The sequence below is a fragment of the Poecilia reticulata genome, chromosome 17, assembly GCF_904066995.2.
Source record: "Poecilia reticulata chromosome 17, P_reticulata-male-v2, whole genome shotgun sequence".
Taxonomy (NCBI): Eukaryota; Metazoa; Chordata; class Actinopteri; order Cyprinodontiformes; family Poeciliidae; genus Poecilia; species Poecilia reticulata.
In genome coordinates, this window is record NC_088846.1 from 16,351,737 (window position 1) to 16,369,131 (window position 17,395).

General features: G+C 41.0%; 1 protein-coding gene and 1 long non-coding RNA gene across 5 annotated transcripts in view; one reads left to right on the top strand and one right to left on the bottom strand.

Moving 5' to 3' along the window:
• Positions 1–17,395, bottom strand: part of znf521 (zinc finger protein 521) — a 67,060-nt gene that overhangs the window by 26,971 nt on the left and 22,694 nt on the right. The gene's annotated exons all lie outside the window — the stretch shown is intronic.
• Positions 873–12,688, top strand: LOC103479570 (uncharacterized). The gene is made up of 4 exons (XR_535961.3): positions 873–1,690; positions 2,983–3,112; positions 6,511–6,663; positions 10,170–12,688. It is a non-coding gene; the product is annotated as an uncharacterized LOC103479570 (long non-coding RNA).

A 17,395-nucleotide genomic window follows, 5' to 3' on the forward strand; every position in this document is an offset into this window, starting at 1 on the left:
GAGTTACTCTGTACCCTACATGTGCATCTGAGTGTAGCACCAGGTATCAGCGAAAGGTGGGGGAAGGGAGAGGAGGGGAGGTGTAGGGGGTTAAGGGAGGGTAGTGCGAGTGCATTCATGCAGCCGTGCAAGAGGATCGCTGTTCTCTTTGATCGCCACCGTTTGCCTATCTGTGTTAGGACGTGCACACTTGAGGTCAAGTTCGCCGCAGCTTACGCCGGATCCACTCCTCCACCATATGCGCAGCCCTCATTTGACCCTTATACACAATGCCGTCCCTTTAGAGACCTGGCCTGTTTCATTATGCAGATAACTCTGCACCTGCATGACTGACCTTGTGTGAGCGAATGTCTATGTTTGTGTCTGTAAGCAGGTGCATGAGGCGAAAGTGGAGGTAGGAAGTTGAAATACTTCAATTTTAAAGGACAAGTCTGGTGATTTTGACAATCAAAATTGAAAAAAAAAAGTGGTATTTGGTCGTATTTCAAATGAAATAGCATATGGAGCAGAATAATCACTGGCATATGTCACTGGCAACATGAACTTTGTGGCCCATACTTAGTTTCTCTTGACATATTTACCATGTTTTACACTTACACTTAAGGAGCGTATACTTCTGATGAGTTTTAGACATAAACTTTTACACAGATTAACGTTAAAAATTTCTAATTCGGAGCCACATTTTTTCTGATTGAAGAAGTATAAAATTGTTGAAATATATTTGAATAAAAAAGCCTTTAAATCTTGTTCGTTTTTGAGAGGTGAGAGGTGGACTGAATGTGAAGATTTAGGCATGCAGATGACATATTAAATGCTGGTACTCAATATTCATCAGGAAGGTACAAAATGTCAATGGGGCGGATGTGGATTGATGCATCACATTGGCATAAAATCCCACGACTGACAGCTCCATGTTTATGCTGGAAAGTATGAAATGCAGAGGCACAGCAGACAGACGAATTACAACCAAAACTACAGAGGTAAGAAACAATGAAAAGGTAAATGAACAGAACTTGATGTCATTTGGAGGCAATTATTGATTTTTATCAAAATAATAATAATAATAATAATAATAATAATAATAATAATAATAATAATAATAAACAATTATACTAGTGAATTTAAATTCTATATAATTCCAGCAAATCTAAGAAGCAACAATAAATCAATAAATGGACAGAGAACAGAGGATAAGCGTTCAGATAAAGTTAGTCTAAGTGACTGCAGAGTAGGTTATGCTGTGTTTGGTCACTGATGCAGCCTTCAGGACTCTGTTTGTATTCCGCAAAGTAGCAGAGGCTGAATCAGACTGGCAGCCTGTTTCTTAGTGAGAGCCAAGGGAGGAAGTCAGCTTCCTCACCCCTATAGCTGCCTCATTGGGCTGAGGTCACTTCCTTTTGCCCCCCCAGCCCTTCTCCAGGCCTGCCCAATCAGCAAGGCCCTGTGTGGGACCCCACCCCTCTTAGAGCACCATGCAGACTCTGGATATAGTTACAAGGCCACGGGGGACTGTCAGTTCTCTCTCCCTTTCTTTCTCTATCCTCCTCTCTCCCTCCTCCCATTCTGTTTTTCCGAGTCTCCCGGGTGTTCTTCGCTGCCACCACCCTGTCCCCCTGCACTCCTAAGAAAATCCTTTAGATGAGAACTGCTCCTGCGTCTGCTCCCTCTAAGCATCCCTGACACCAGCAAAGTAAGCCCATCTGCATATCCACAGGGTCTCGCGTTCCTGGGGCTCATGGTTTATGTATTTCACAGCTCCTTAAAACACAAACGCCTAATATCTCTCCCATGTGGAGGACAGGAGAGGGAGAGGGGAAAACTACTTTCACAAAGAATGGTCTCTATTTCTCTGTGCTGTTTACTTTTTTATCCAGCTAGAGAACTGCGTGCTGTTGAAGGTTGTTTGGGAAGCAGGGTCTTGCGGATCTGGCTCCTGTAGTTTAGCAGAGTAAAAATGTTTATGTAGGCAGAGTTTACTGCGCACAGTGTGTTAATTTTAGCTCGTGGTACCTTGCAAAAGTATTCACAGTGCTTGAACTTTTTGAAATGAAAGCAATCTGTTGTAGTTCTTGCTCCATGTTTTTGGTTAGTTCACTGCCTTTTGGGTGAACTCAAGTCTTTTACAGCATCTAACATGTAGATTTACTACTGTCATTGCAAATATAGAATTTCTTAATTTATTCATATCACAGCTCAAAACACTTCAGCCCATCTACAGTTAACATTAGCAATTAAAAAAAGAGAAAAGAACAAGGTGATATTTTGAAATATAAAAGTTATAAAAAAGTTTGTTTTAATATTGACAATTATGACAACAGGTGAAATAATTCATGGCATATAATTTATTTTGCACAGAACTGTACAGGTTGAAATAACTATCTAATGGTGAGTAACAGACTAAAAAATAAAGAAACCAAAGGCAACCTTAATTTAAGATGATAGTGTGTAATTAAGTACAATGCAGGGGCATTGTTTAATTAAAAAAATCTCCCTCATCTTATTCTGTTCCATAGTCATCACTGTCCCTCACTACTTTTAAACAATTCTGCTGAGAAGCAGTTTGAATTAGAGCGTTTCGTTTTCCACGAGAAAAATCTGATACTTAGATTTACTCTCCTCTCTGGGGCACAGTGAACGCTTCTCTGAAGCTCACTATTAGAGGGACCCCAGTTGCTTGTGCGTCGCCAGAGTAGATGATATTAAGGACATCAATCTGGGCACTTCCTTTTGCAGAGAGTAATGAGCAAACAAGTGGGAGAACAAATTGAGAATATTTAGTAGACTTGAATGGGCTGTTTCAGAGAAGCGGAGAGGGAGCAGACGTAGCGATCAAAGCTTGTCCTCTCAAACTAACAGGCCAAAGCGAGGCTGAGTATCTAAAATGTCAAACGTTGCAATAAAAGGAAAGGAATACCTGCTTTGGATGAGCATGTTTTATGAGGAACTCCGCCTTTGCCTCACCATCTGTCTCCTACTTTTCAGCCTGATGTTGGAGTTATGTGTTAATAAACCAACAAGAACTGCTGTTCAGCAGACTCACTGCTGTACACACAAGCCACTGCAGGATGCTGGATGGCAGCAGAAGAGAAAGCTTCGGGCCTGTAAACAGTAGGTGGGTTTACTTCGTCTTCTCTCCACGGGAACTATCCATTAACTGATAATGCGGGGAAAATCTGCGTGATTAAGGCCCAGGGAATTATGGGTGAATACAAATTGACTCCACCTCCGTGTGGTGCGCTCTCTTGAGGTAGAAGCACAGCTCATAAGGCAAGAGCTCATTTCAGAAGTACTATGTGGCCCATTAAGGACCGGGGGAATGCAGAGTATGGGGGTGGGAAGGTGGTAGGTGGGAACTCAGAGGGATGGACTCCCCCTGGACCAAAACTGATTGGAGAACTGGTGCCTACGGGAGAACATTTTTAATACCGACTTCCTGCCTCCACAGTTTAAGAGGAGCAGAGAGAATCAAGTTAGAGATTTTAAATTTAAACATTGTCTTGCAAAACTATCCGCACTATCTGCAACTTGTTCTCAGTTTGTAAGATTGCAAGCACCAGAGTCATGTTATTTTGACTGTTTTATGTGGAAGCACAACACAAAGTGGGGCATTTTTTTAAGTGGCACAGCAAAAATAAATAAAATAGTTTGTTTTTATTAATTATAAATAATAATTTAACAGGTCTGATGTATTCAGTCCACTTTACTTTGACACCCCTACATATAGGTGGTTATTAGAGAACATTAGAGAACAAACTGAGTGCATTTATATAGCAGGGAGAGGAATCCTGGTCAGGGTCTAAGAAAGGATGGACAGAGCAAAACGGAAGGGGCAAAACTGCAAGAAGAGCAATTTCACGTCACAAAAGAGTAAGGTTTGGACGACACCCTTGCAGCAGAATGACACAAAACTTACAGCTCATGTTGCATTTCTTTAGATCCAACCATATTAACTTTCTAGTATCAATACTTCTGCGTGTCACTTTCATTGTGACATAATTAGTAAGATGTCCTAATTTACAAAATGTATGACAATATCATTATATAACATAAAGAGGAAGGGATATGTATGATGCGTCAATTCATAAAAGTGCAAATACTGAAGAATGCTGGAGTACGACTGCACCAGGAAAGGATAAGCTTTAGTGCCGTGAAGACGGAGGACGTAAAATACATTTTCTTTTCTGCGAGAGGAAGGTACAGATAAGATAACCCAGGTAGTGAAGGTCTCATGATCCTCTCCTAACTTTGGATTATTTCCAACCTGCAGAGGGAGAAGGAGGGGTGAGGCTGTGTGACATGTCAGCAGTGACGCCCTCACACAGCAAGAGCAGAGGATTGTGGGGGAACGAGACTCTGAGACAATGTCAGCTCTGATGCATGGCAGCTCGTTGGAGGTGCTAATCAGAGCAGGGCTAGGCCCCTGCTAGGATCAGGCGCGCTCTGCCTACATTAACCGCTTCACAGCTCCCCTGGCTACCAGGCCAGAGGCAGAAACACCAAAGTGACAGGTTTTTGTGTTGAGATAAACATGCGTAACGCTTCAACGACTGTTACAAAGGGTTTAGCCAAGTAGAACACCTTTTGGTTTTCACAAAACATGAGGGACAAAATCATGAGGACACTTTCTCCTTTTTCCACAAACATACCAAGTAAATGTATCTGGGTTTTTTTCTTCTGTAGACAGCATTCATCTTTTCCCACCCTATCTTCTCTTTAAAACAACTAAAAACTCTATTCAATCTCAGAATGGCACAAGAGATAAATTCAGATTTGTTTTAAACACATTTAGAAAACAAACCAAACAAATACCACATGTAACATATTAAAGTAGCTTTCCATTACAATGTAATGAATTATAGAATTACTACAGCCCTTTTGGCTTATTTCCCATTGGTCAAGTCAAATGGTGGTGATGTGCTCTTATTTTAAATATTGTACCAACACCTCTTAATTTAAACAAACACGTACCCTCTCTCTTTTGTTAATGTGTGTCTATTTATTTATCGCAAACATAACTAATGTGTACAGTCTTCCAGTGTTTCAAACTGGACATGTCTCTGCATTGCACATTCAACAACTAAGCACTTTTTCTGTGACAGGAAGCAACACAAAGAGCGCTGGAACGTAACTGACGCGGCTGTGCTGTGGGCTCTCACAAGGCGAATCTGTCCAGCCTCCATGCACCAAACAATGCGGGTTATTTCCCCTAAAGTTTTGGAACGAAAACCGTTTCCTTAGGTGATAATCAGTAACAACATAGTAATGGTGACAGTGTGTCGCTGTTTGCTGGCGTACAGATGTTATGAAAGAGGACAGGAAGACATGAAAAGAGAAGACATAAGCACTGTTAAATTTATTGTAGGTGTTAGGAAATAAACAGATGTCTGTTCTCTACAAATATGATGTTTCATCAATATATTTAATTTTCTCTGAAGTAAATATAAAACATGCTTTTTTATTATTTCTTGGCTTTAATTGAAACGATTTACGTGCGTGTGTGTTTGCGTGCGCGCATTTGTGCATGTGTTTACATAAAAGTGAAGTAAAGTCTAAAGGGTCAGCCACCTTTTTTATTTTAAAATTTTTTTTATTTTATTATTTATTGTTTACCAAAGTTCTTAGTTGTACTTTAAAAAACTAACAAAAATAAAATTCTCAGGTTAAATAATAGTAATAAAATCTGCAGCAGTTCACATATTTTATCAAAACAATAGAGAAAAGTAAATAAATGTGGAAAATTCAGAATCCTATATAACACTTGGAGATTCCTGTCTTTTTCTCTTAAATAAGTTTAAATCTGGTTCATTTTTTCATTTCTGTCAAAGACAAAGGAGTAAATTGATTTTAATGATCTTAAAATTTCTTTGATTTTAATTAATTTTATTATTTCATACTCGAGATAGATATGTTTACAACAAATAGTTGTACACATATATCGTTATTCAAAGGCATTCTGTTTGTATTGGTGAGAGTAAAGCGACAATGAATTTAATATCAGTAATAATATTGATAATAATTTTCTTGAAGTGTGTCTTAAAAGATAACACCTTTTTAAAATAATTTCAGTTGATGAAGCACTTAAATTTTTATTGTTTTATGAAAACACAATTACTACTTTATTTTGAAAAAGGGAAAAAACACTCAGAAGGACAAGATCAAACAATTTCTTTTTGACAAAAGAAGAGAAAAAAATTAGAAGACTGAAATGTAAACTGCAATCATTCAAACAAAAATGAATTCTTGTTGAGGTGGAGGGTCCTGGAAAACTCTCTTCTCTAAAGGAGAGTTCTGTCCAAAGGTTCACTGGTCTAAGCAGTCATTAGAAATCAAACCTATTCAAAACGTTTTTATCTCTTTTACATGGGCACTAAAAGTGTCTATGAAATTTACATTTTAGAATTATTGTAAAAAAAATTTCATATCACGAGTGATGAAAGAGCTCCCACAAAAGGGTGCAGCTGTTCATGCTCACTCAACTCATTGTTCCTTTCTCCTTCGGATCTATTCTAGAAATTGAGACATCGTTCAACTTGGCATGCTGAGATCGATTTCCAGGTCACATGCAGGAGGACAGAGGGAAGAGAAGACGGTCGGGCGCAAAAAAAAAAAAAAAAAAAACACAGCTGAGAAGAGAATTGTGAGTCACTTCCTATTTGGTGTCAGGTAGGACAGCTCATTTTTTTAATTTTTAGCTGATGTCCAACACATGATTTACATCTGTTATGTTATCAAACTGTGGCTTAACTTGTCAGAAAAAAATGACTCTTATCACTACTATGTATTATGCGTTAAAATATATCTTAAATGTGTTTAATATTACTCAGAAATTGGTTTTTACTTGTCATGCTAGAAGTATACTTGCAAATTAACGTAAATGATTATAATTTCAGTTCCTGATGACAAAAAAATTGGTTGCATTTTGAGTCCAATTTCCATTCCTGTTTATCATTCCTGGGTGGCAACCCTAATGTCTAATTAATTATGCACACGAGGAAGACAAGGTTAGACTTGGAGATGAACTGGCAAGTATACTTACAAATGTTAAGTTTTCACAGATAACAGACTTTTAACAGCACAAAAAACAATGTGGTGTCTAGTTTGAAGAGCTTTAAAAAATGCTTTACCCTAAAATCTATTAGTATATGCAAATATATGCAAATGAATGCATACAAAATATATTATTTTCTTAGCATTTCAGATTTTTCTCAAAAAACAAAAATATGTGATAATTCTGTTCTTTCAGCTTGAAGATATATATTTTTGGAATTTTATTAAAAAAATATATTTGTGTTTGTTTTACAAACAGGCTCAAAATTATGAAGGGATTGTTCATCGCAATATATTCAAGTAGCTCAGAATGCGATTGGGCCAGACTTTGACCACTAGATGGTGGCAAAGTGCTTCCAACATGATCCTCGGAACGTGTTAAATATGCATTTACTTGCACAAGTCAGATTTACATATCCCACCTTAGCTGTGTGATGATTTCAGGCAAATTTGGAACAATAATGTCTGCTAATGATCTCTGTAGGATCATTAGGGGGAGCTAAAGCTAGGGATAGCCTTGAAGAAGAAATCCAGCTGTAGAACTTGATATTACAACTTGCACTGCTCTTTGCAGCTTTAAAACCCCCGTCCTATGTCACCAAATCATTTTTTATGGTTAAACTAAAAAAAAAACACAACAGCTAAAACATTTGACCAGTTGTACAGTGCGTAGGTCACTGTGGCTGTAGAGAGAAAAAAAAGAAGGGAGAGATCCAGAACAACAAAGGTGAGAGGCAAATACGTGCTAACGAATGATATGTAGGCGCAGCAGCTGCAGGCAGGTACGGAGGTCCATTGGGGACAAACAATGCAGGCTGCCTGAGATGGATTGCATGGAGTGCTGGACCCCCTACAGCCACACACAAAAAAATACCACTACACTGAAATGCTCTAATTTGCTCCACACACATACCTATTCTAAACTACAGGGCCTGTTTGTGTTCAGGAGGAAGTAAAGGTCAAGCCTCTTTGCCCCGACTTTCTAAGCTGGATAAAAGTTGGTGTACAAAGTGAGGATTACAAACAAGCAGGGAAACAATAACTTTCAGAAGCTTTTGAAAAAATGAAACGAGGCAGTACTTTAATTTAGATCTCTTAAGAGTGAGTGGCCTGAATGTAAAATGTTAATTATGGGCACATGCTGGACTTTTTTCTTTTTCTTCTTTTTTTTTTCTTTTTTTTTTTTACATCTTCTTTCTGCAAGCCTCACTGTGGCATTGTCAGGCTGAGGTATGAGGGGTCTTTGGGGTTCGCGGTCCACACAAAAGAGCAAGGAAGGAGAGTGTTGAGGAACGGCCCCTTGGCTGGGCTCGCGGCATGGAACACTGTACAATTAGCCAGCCCCTGCGTTCTGCCGGCTTATAATTATCAGTGCTTGCCTTAATTGACTCCCTTAGCCTGATGCAAAGGGACCCCCCCCTCCACACCTCCACTTGCCCCCCTTTCTTTAAACCCTTTCTCCCCCCTGCTAGATGCGGGCCGCCAAGCGCCATGCCAGGCTCTCCAAAGTCATTTAGAGAAGCGCTCATATTTTCGACACAAAAAAGGGGGAACATTTGGTGAGAGAGAATTCATCATCAGGTGTCTAGAGGTTTTCCTTAATAGAAAAGCTGAGTCCCACTGAGCGCGCTCCGTGTAGCGGCCAGCCACGCATGCTCAGGACCAGCAAGCCGCCATTCGCAGCGGGCCACAAGACATTAACATAATTTTATATAACACAGGCACCCGCACTGGAAATTTAATACATCTCAGCAAATACGAGACAGCCGTTTTGCATAATTTTTTTTTTCTCTTTCTTCCCTTGCATTCACTCTTCCTCCTGGCTCTATCTTGTCCTCCTTCCACGGATCTCTCCTGTCTTCAATTCTCGACCTGCCTCCGTCTCGCTCTTGCTGCCACTCTGCTTTGCCTCCTCCTCTTCTTACACCGCCACCCCTCTTTCCTCACCCCATGGCGCTGCTCTCACTAGGAGAGGGGAAGTTCATTACCTCAGCTAAATCAGAATTAGTCCCTTCATTTTGACGGGGCGAACTTCATTAGAAAGGCCCTTCCTTAATCCAGCAGGGAGAACTGATGAATCTACATGGGGGCAATAATTTGCTTCACGCAGCACATTCAGCCACTTCCTCCGACACCATCTCCCCCCTTTTCTTCTCGCCGCCTTTCTGGTTTTTTGTTCTTATGGCTACATTTTATTAGGTCTTGAACAACAACAACAACAAAAATGACTGAGAAAGGAAACCACCTGCATATAATTAACTAATGGCAGCAGAGATGGGGTAAAGAATGAGGTCTGCAGTTTGGAATGTCCCGTCTCCCAACAGACTTTAAGGATCTCTGGAGCAGCGTTAGTTATCTTGGCTGACACTTAAACATAAGCAGAGCGAACACAGATGAGAGCAAGCTGGGTCTGTGGGCTTTAAGGAACGATTCAATCTGGTGTTTCAAGCACAGAGTTTCTTAACACATAAAGTGCCTTTCGAAGAGTATTTATACCCCTCCGTTCATACAACTTTAACTTTTCCACTTTCTGTATTTTACATAAATATTATAAGATTGAATCTAACAAACTTAGACATATATATAAGGAAATAGATTAATGGTTTTCAACATTTCTGATCAAATTAAATTTATAATAAGGTGTGCCATTTGTATTCATCCACCCTTTACTTTGTTACCCCGGAATAAAATAAGTATGGCACATTAATGTGAGAAGCAACCAAGGGGCTCATTGTATTTCTGGAGAGCACCAGAGATTCATGTCTGAAATCAACAACAAAACAATTCCTTAACGTGCAAATCACAAGTCTGTCATTTATGGCAGAGTAGGGAAAAAAAGCAGTCACTGATGGAAACTTGTAAGGTGTAAAGGAAATGAAAGTTTAGTCACAGAAATGTGAAAAAAAGTAACTGAGTTATTGGTAATTATTTTAAGTGTTTTATTTTAGTCTATCACATAAAACAGCATAAAAAAGCAGTCTGGTGTCAAAATGTGAATTAATTCAAGAGGGGCGAGCATAGAGGCGCATGCAAGAGAAAAATCTAAATCTGAGCCATGCTACACCACATCTTCCTTTCATGCTTTCTTTGTGTTTTTTTTGGTTTTCTTTTTCTTCATATAGAAAGAAAATGTTTTGCAAGCTTCTCTGCAGACACAGAGCTCCAACAGTGGTTTAGATTCTCGCAACAAAGTAGAGAGCGAAGAGATGTGAATCAGGACAGACAGCCCCTGACTGCCATACCACAGCGCCTGGTGTCAAACAGATGTGCAACTTGGCAGCTATGCTCCCCAGAAAACAGAGAACCCATGGATTTCAGGGTGGTTTTTAGTCGTGCTGCCCTCCCCATCTTTCAGCACTCCTCCTGTCCCCCCAAACAGTCTGAACTCCCCCACACTGTGCCCCTGCAGTCACCCTCCCTCATCACCTCCACACAGGGGTCCCCTGACAGGTAATCTTGTCCCTCGAATGTGAAATCTCCGACAGCGATGCCCCGCGCTTTTACCCCCTGCCTCCTCGGCTGATGGGTAAATTGGAATGGCGCACCCTGCTGGCGCGGAGAGCTCTGAACAGACAGCAGTACACACACGCTGGGGCACCCCCCTCATGCGCTTCTGTCTAATATAGTGGACATGCACACTCGTTTTCGAGCTGCGATATCTATGCACAGACACATGTCCATGCACGTATGTGCGCCGGGGAACACAAAAAGCCAAACGCTCCAAAGCTTTATGTTAACCACATACGCAGCCTTATAAACACAAATACGTACAGACGCTCTGTGGGTTCAGTCTCATCTGCATACAGATTGGATACAAAATAAAAAAAAGACAGAGATACTGAGCTGAGTCAATATATGTTGAAATTTAAATAAGCATCATCTGAAATGGCTCAGCTTGTGTCCTTTTTCCAGAAACTGCACCTGATTTGTGTTGCCATGGTTTCTATTATGTGTACACCGTTGGGGAGAAGAGACAAAATAGATGAAAAGGTAGAAACTAGAGAATACATGTGCATGTTTTTTGGTGCCCCATGCGTGGATATGGTAAGCACTACTAACTCTGACGTTTACAATAAGGACACTGTGGCATCAATTTATTACCAGAAGAGGTTTGTTTTTTCTTTTAATCAGCCATGGTTTCTAAGAGGCTTGGCATGGCTGTCCAAAACTTTGCCTCCCTCTCTCTTTCTATTCTGCTCTGCAGTCAATGCTATGAAGCGTGCATCTATGGTTGAGTCCACCCTCAAATCGCAGGGACATCCTAAATAGTCGGTGGGACCTGAAGGGGCTAAAGATCACTGCAGCAGAAGCCACAGAGGCCTCCCTGTCAAAGACGGTGCATTTGCGGTGGGGTGGGGGTGCAGGGGTGAAGAGAAGCCAGAGGGAGTGAGCCAGAGACATGACATACATTTCATTATGTTTAAACCAACTGTGGGTTCAACTCAGAGCCTTGGATTTCCAGCCCTGTCTCAGAGGATGGAGTAAGTGGAGGTGTAAGAGAATAGTGTTTTACAAAGAACACAATAGGTAGGTGGACAAAGGCAGGCAGCTGGACTAATTGCTCAGGAACTTGTAGGGATATTTTTCTAAGTACCTCTGTTTGAAGTACAACTGACACACATGTGTGGAACATGTCACCATAGAAAAGATAATAAGACGTAAAGTGTGAAAGCACTATAAACAAATAAATGTTTTTTTTTTTTTTATATAAAATAAGAACATACGTATTAAGACACAGTTAACTTCTCCACTTTTATCCAACGACAAACCTCTATCGTCACCTTTCTAAAATAATGGCTTATGTCACTCTTAGCACCTTTTTCTTTCCAATAGATGATTTAGGCAATTTAAAAAAAAAATATTTTTGGTGAAAAATGAAGTTGGCCATCATTTTAGTAAGGTGATGATAAGTGGCCTAATGCTACACAAATCAGTAATTTTAAACTGTATGTAAAATTACAAATGTACATTTAAAAGAAATGTTAAAAATAAAAAAAAGGTGTAATATGCTTATTCTCCTTTGCCTCTTTACCAAAATGATATTCGATGAAACTATCTTCAGCAGCTCACCTGTTTATTACTGCATGGCAGTATAAATTAATCTGTGAAGATTTAAAAGGTTTGTCAGAGATCATTAGAGAACAAACTGCACAATTAAGACTAAGGAACATAGAAGATGGGTTAGGAATAGGGATGGAGATAATGGTTAGGCTATAAAACAATCACAGAGTACATCCATAAGTTGTAAACAAATTTAGCCTTTATGTAAGAGAGAAACAAAAACATTTTGAAAGAACGCCATGAAAAGTCTCAGTTGCAGTAAACCATGTGGGGGACATGGTTTCAATCAATGGAAATAGATGCTCTGGACCAAAAAAAAAACGAAGTTTAACTATTTGGTACACTAACATATCAGCCCCCGGTGAAACATGGTGGTAGCAGCATAAGGTTTTTGTGATGCTTTTATTCAACAGGGACTGGGAGTCAGGTCAAACTTAATGGGATGGTAAATGGAGCTAAATACAAGGCAATCCTAACAAATAAAACTCAAAATTAAAAATTAAAGGCTGTCCAAGGTGTGAGTCTATCGACCGGATGCACTTTAAAGTTTGTTATAATAACCTTACAAAGTATGAAAAGGTTGAAGTGGTATGGATGCTTTTCAAATTAAGCAACTATTTTACTTAAAAAAAGTTAAAATGTAGATGATTTAAATGGCATTTCTTTGAACAAGCAAACGTAATCATAGAATGACGAAAGACCGGAGAGCGTTACTGATTTCAAAGATGTCAGCAGGAAGCTTTACAGCAAAGGCTCTTCAGGACCATGACGACTTATGACTGTCAAAAGATGGTCCCAAAAGGAGCCTCTGGAATGGACAAAAGTGAGCGTGCTCAGGCCAGGGTTAGGTTGAGGTGAAATGCCCATTCTGACTGAGGGTTAAGGGTCTTTACAGCCTGACTTTGGCCCAGAGCTTCTCAGCTTTGAGGTTGTTCGTCTTTGCAGAGCAGCTGAAAGGAAAGATTTGCTGTCATTGCTGCTACATAATCAAACAAAATACGCAGTCTAACCCACTTTTATGTAAAAATAAATGCATATTGTTAATTCCTTGGTGTGTTGTGAAAATGGCTATAGGATTACAAAACACTGCTATTGTTGCTCGCTTGGGGGGAGCCCTAGCTCATTAAGCTTCAAACACATCATAAGTTTTGATTATTCCATCTACTTCATTCTCTTAATATAGTGACAAACTCCCGCTATTTTGTTGCCAATCTCCTTCCAGCTGTCACATCCTTTGAAAGATCACAAAAGCTTTTCAAACACGCTTGTGATACGTCGTCAGATTCACCAGACGTCGCTTGATTCCCCCATTGAATTTGTAGGATTAACTTGCGGAAGAAAACGTCTCATATTTCTTAACCGGTTGCTGTGTCTGACATCAGAGCATATGAGATTCTAGCGCTCTGGTATTGTCCAGGGGAGGGAACCCTCACTCTAACCGTCAGCGCTCCACCAAGTGGGACAGAGATGATTAAAACACACCATGGCTGTGACTGACAGACTCCCCGCCGCTTCCAGAAGATGACATGTCTCCAAGTCGCTCAGAGAAACAACTCCTCTAATTTTAACTCCGACTGTAACACCGACCCCCACTGTCAAAACCAACAAAAAACAGCCATGCTGAGATTCTTAACCATAGTAAAAAGTGATAACAACCAAACAGAGAAATAAGTTTAAAAAAACAACAACGGAGAGGGAGGAGACAAAAGGGCTGAGAAGGTGCCATTTCCCTCCGGTGCACACAAACAGCAGGAACCTGTGAGCTTGTGACAACACCTTCAAACATTTCTGTTACTTTCACAGAAATATCTGATGCTGATGCTCCAGTGTGATGCTTCTGCAGCAGTCTTGTCCCAGCGCACGTTCAACTTGGCAACATCTTGCTTGCCAAAAAGAGAAAAAGAAAAAAAACCACACACACACACACACTCATAACTGACTGTGTTTGACATTTGTCATGACAGGAATACAGTGAAAGGAGGAAAGAAACGGGGGGAATAAGAGGTGGGAGTAGAGGAAGGAAAATGGAGGAGTGGCAGAGGATGATCGATGTGTGAAATTGCTGGTGTGAAAGAAATCATTTGGCCCTTCTCCGCTGGTTGGTTGCAACTATTCCCCGTTATTTCTCGACGAGGAGGACAGAGCAGTAGTTCCTTGTTATTGTCACGTTGTCTGGCAAGCTTGGGGTCGTGTACTAAATGATTCACAGAAAAAACTGAATCTTTTACATTGGCGTCAGCGATTCAGCCAGGCGCCCTTGTGGGGGAATTCTTTTTGTGTGTTTTTATTGAAGTCTGCACTGAGCGCGCCCAAAAGCTCTGACAGGGGGCCCCCGAGGGCGCTTGTCTTCACCTCCAAATCATAAGATGGAGAGACGAAGCTCCCTCTGTGCTCTAAATTATACCCCTCAAAACCCCCTCTTGCACACAGAGTTGCAACCCTGCCTTCCCCGACCCCTCCTCCTCCCTCCCCCCCCCCAAAATAAAACAGAAGCAGAGAAGAAAGGCCCTCAGTAACACAGTCCCAGTGGAAGGGGCTCCCACGATTGCACTGAACTGCTGGAACAGCTGACAGACTCGATGCGGCAGGTCTGTTCCCTGCGGTCTGTCAGACTTGGTGCTACAGCCTGATGGTTAGTACTTCTTGATGTGGCCTCGTTGCTTACCCCTTATATGGCACGCCCCTCCACCGACCCAAGGAAGAACCGTGGCTCTACCTCATGGCTCCCCTTTATGTTTCATAATCTCTAACTTTAGTCCCAGATAAGTAGAAGACCTGTGTGAGACTCCTGGCATGCTCAAAGGAAGTAAAGGGGAGCAGAAAGGGTTGTGAAGGGGGTTGGTGTAATTTGAGAAGTGGGCACAGCTGCACAAACAGAGGTATCGTGGAATTTCTGCCTGCATGATGGAATTGACTTTGCATGAATTGCCCCCCAAATTAGCCCATTTTCCACATGTCTCCATGAATATGACAACTAATCCAGTATCATGGGTATAATGCTGGAGCTGGAGCAGCAAAGCCAGTCCAGCGTAGCTTGTGTGTCTTTTCTCGAGCTGTGAAATTCTCCCTCTCTGGCCCTTCTTGGCTAAAGACCTCATCCAAGTCCTGCTGCCTGACCTGTCAAAAGCAGGCCCCCTTCCCTCTCAAATGCCCAAACAAAATAAACCAACAACCGCTGGCAGGGTCAGAGGGCAGCTGCTCTGGGTGCTTGGACTCTGGTGTGCCCTCAGATTGGTGGAAAGGGCAGCGAGTAAAAAGGGAATCTTTTCAAAGTTAAATCTCCAGCTGATGGCTTAGAGCTCAACACCCCACAGTTTGTTTCTCTCACTGCTGTCAGGAGTTTTGCCTGAGCCATTTGGAAGGATTAGAAAAAGTGGGGGAAGAGGGAAATTCGACTGGGCAGAGCGTGTGTACTGCAGGATCTGAGTGATGGCTCCAAGACCCCTTGGAGAGTGATAAACCTTTGACCTTGACAGCCCCCTGTGGTGACCCCTGACCTCTGGCTCTGTGCCACAGAATCAGGAAGACAGGTGCAGGCAGGAGAGTGACCACATCCCCATCATCTTGGCCGAAATCTCACTCAACTGACCTACAGTAGCTGTCCTGATGGCCTGGACCAAGAAAGCTATGCTTGTATAACACCTTGTAAAACTACTCCTGGAACTTTTTCTGCATTTTATAATGTTGCCACCACAAAGTTGAACGTATTTTACTGGAATTTTAGGTGACACACCTACAAAACACAGCACATAATTGGGAAATGGAAGAAAAGGAAAACATATTTTTGAAAAAGTATGCTAAGCATCTGAAAAAGTGTGGCACGCATTTGCAGTCACACACTCCGAGTCAACACTTTGCAAAACCCCTTTGTTTCAATTATAGTTGGAAGTTTGTTGGGGTATGTCTCTACAAGGTTTCCACACAAGTTAATATTTTTACCTATTTTTTGTTAGATACTTTCAATTATATCCGAGTTTGTAGTTTAACTGGGTTATCAATCTACTTTGATCTACACCAATTATTCTTAGTTCTTTTCCTCAGGGCCCCACATTCCTTCATGTTTTCAATGCATCTTTGCCCCAGCACACATGACTCAAAGAACCGCATTGTCGTCTCAGCATGTCATCAAGTGCTGCAGAAGCTTAATAACTGCCTTGCATTTATGTCAAATGTGCTGCAGTAAGGAAACACTTAAAACAAGGGATAGGGTGAGTTAGTTCAGTTAGGACAGTGGGCCCTGAGTTCCAGAATAGAGAGCCTTTGTTTTAAATGACTGCAATGTTGATGTTGTTTGAAGGCAGAACCACTGTATTCCTTGGTCTTCATAAGTTCTTCAGACTTCTGAGGTCTTCATAGTACAGGTGGACTTATCCTGAGGTTTAATTACGCACAAGTGAACATTATCTACAAATCTACTTCTGAAGTCAAAATATTGCACTGGATTTTATTTAGATGTAGTAAATGACGTTCAAGGAAAAGAAATTGGTTTTTGAAGGCTTTGTCATTTAAACAGGCCATGGCAATACTAGAAATATTTGGCAGGTAGTAACTGCAACTGAAAACTCCAAAACTAAGAAAATGCTATAGAGAACAGCACAAAGTGCTTAGTGAAAAGATTATATATATATATATATATATATATATATATATATATATATATATATATATATATATATATATATATATATATATATATATATATATATATAATTCTAGTTTTAACATAACTAAAACAGAGGTGTGCAGAGAGGCATGATGACACATCATGAGTTTTTCTTAGCTAAAGCAGGCACGAGCACCAAGGTCATGCCAGTCCATCTTTCTACAGATTCCTCTCCACTCCCCAGGCACTTCCCTCATGTATTTGGCCCAGTGATTCAGTGCCTTGCATTAAGAGCAATTCACCTGCCTCCAGCATCCCAGCGGCACAAGATCCCTGGGGAAACCAGGTGGAGCATAAAAAAGTTTCACATATGGTAAAGTCAAGCTGCTCGGAGGCTGCTGAGTGTCTGCTGTGGGGATAGAGGCTCCTAAAAGGCCCAGCTGGTACTTGGAAAAGGGCTTCTGCATTACTACACCTCAGTGTCTGTTTGGGCTCCCCTTTGGAAAAGTGTTGGCCAGCGCACATGACCAGCCATTTTAGATTTCTCTCTCTACCCCCGCCTCATCCCTCGCTCACTCCCGTCTTCCAACTGGTTCTGTATCCAATTGAACATTTGGTCCTCCACTGCTGGTTAATCAAATTCCTCCATCTGGCCCCCTATCCCTGTGGAACACAAAAGGTGCA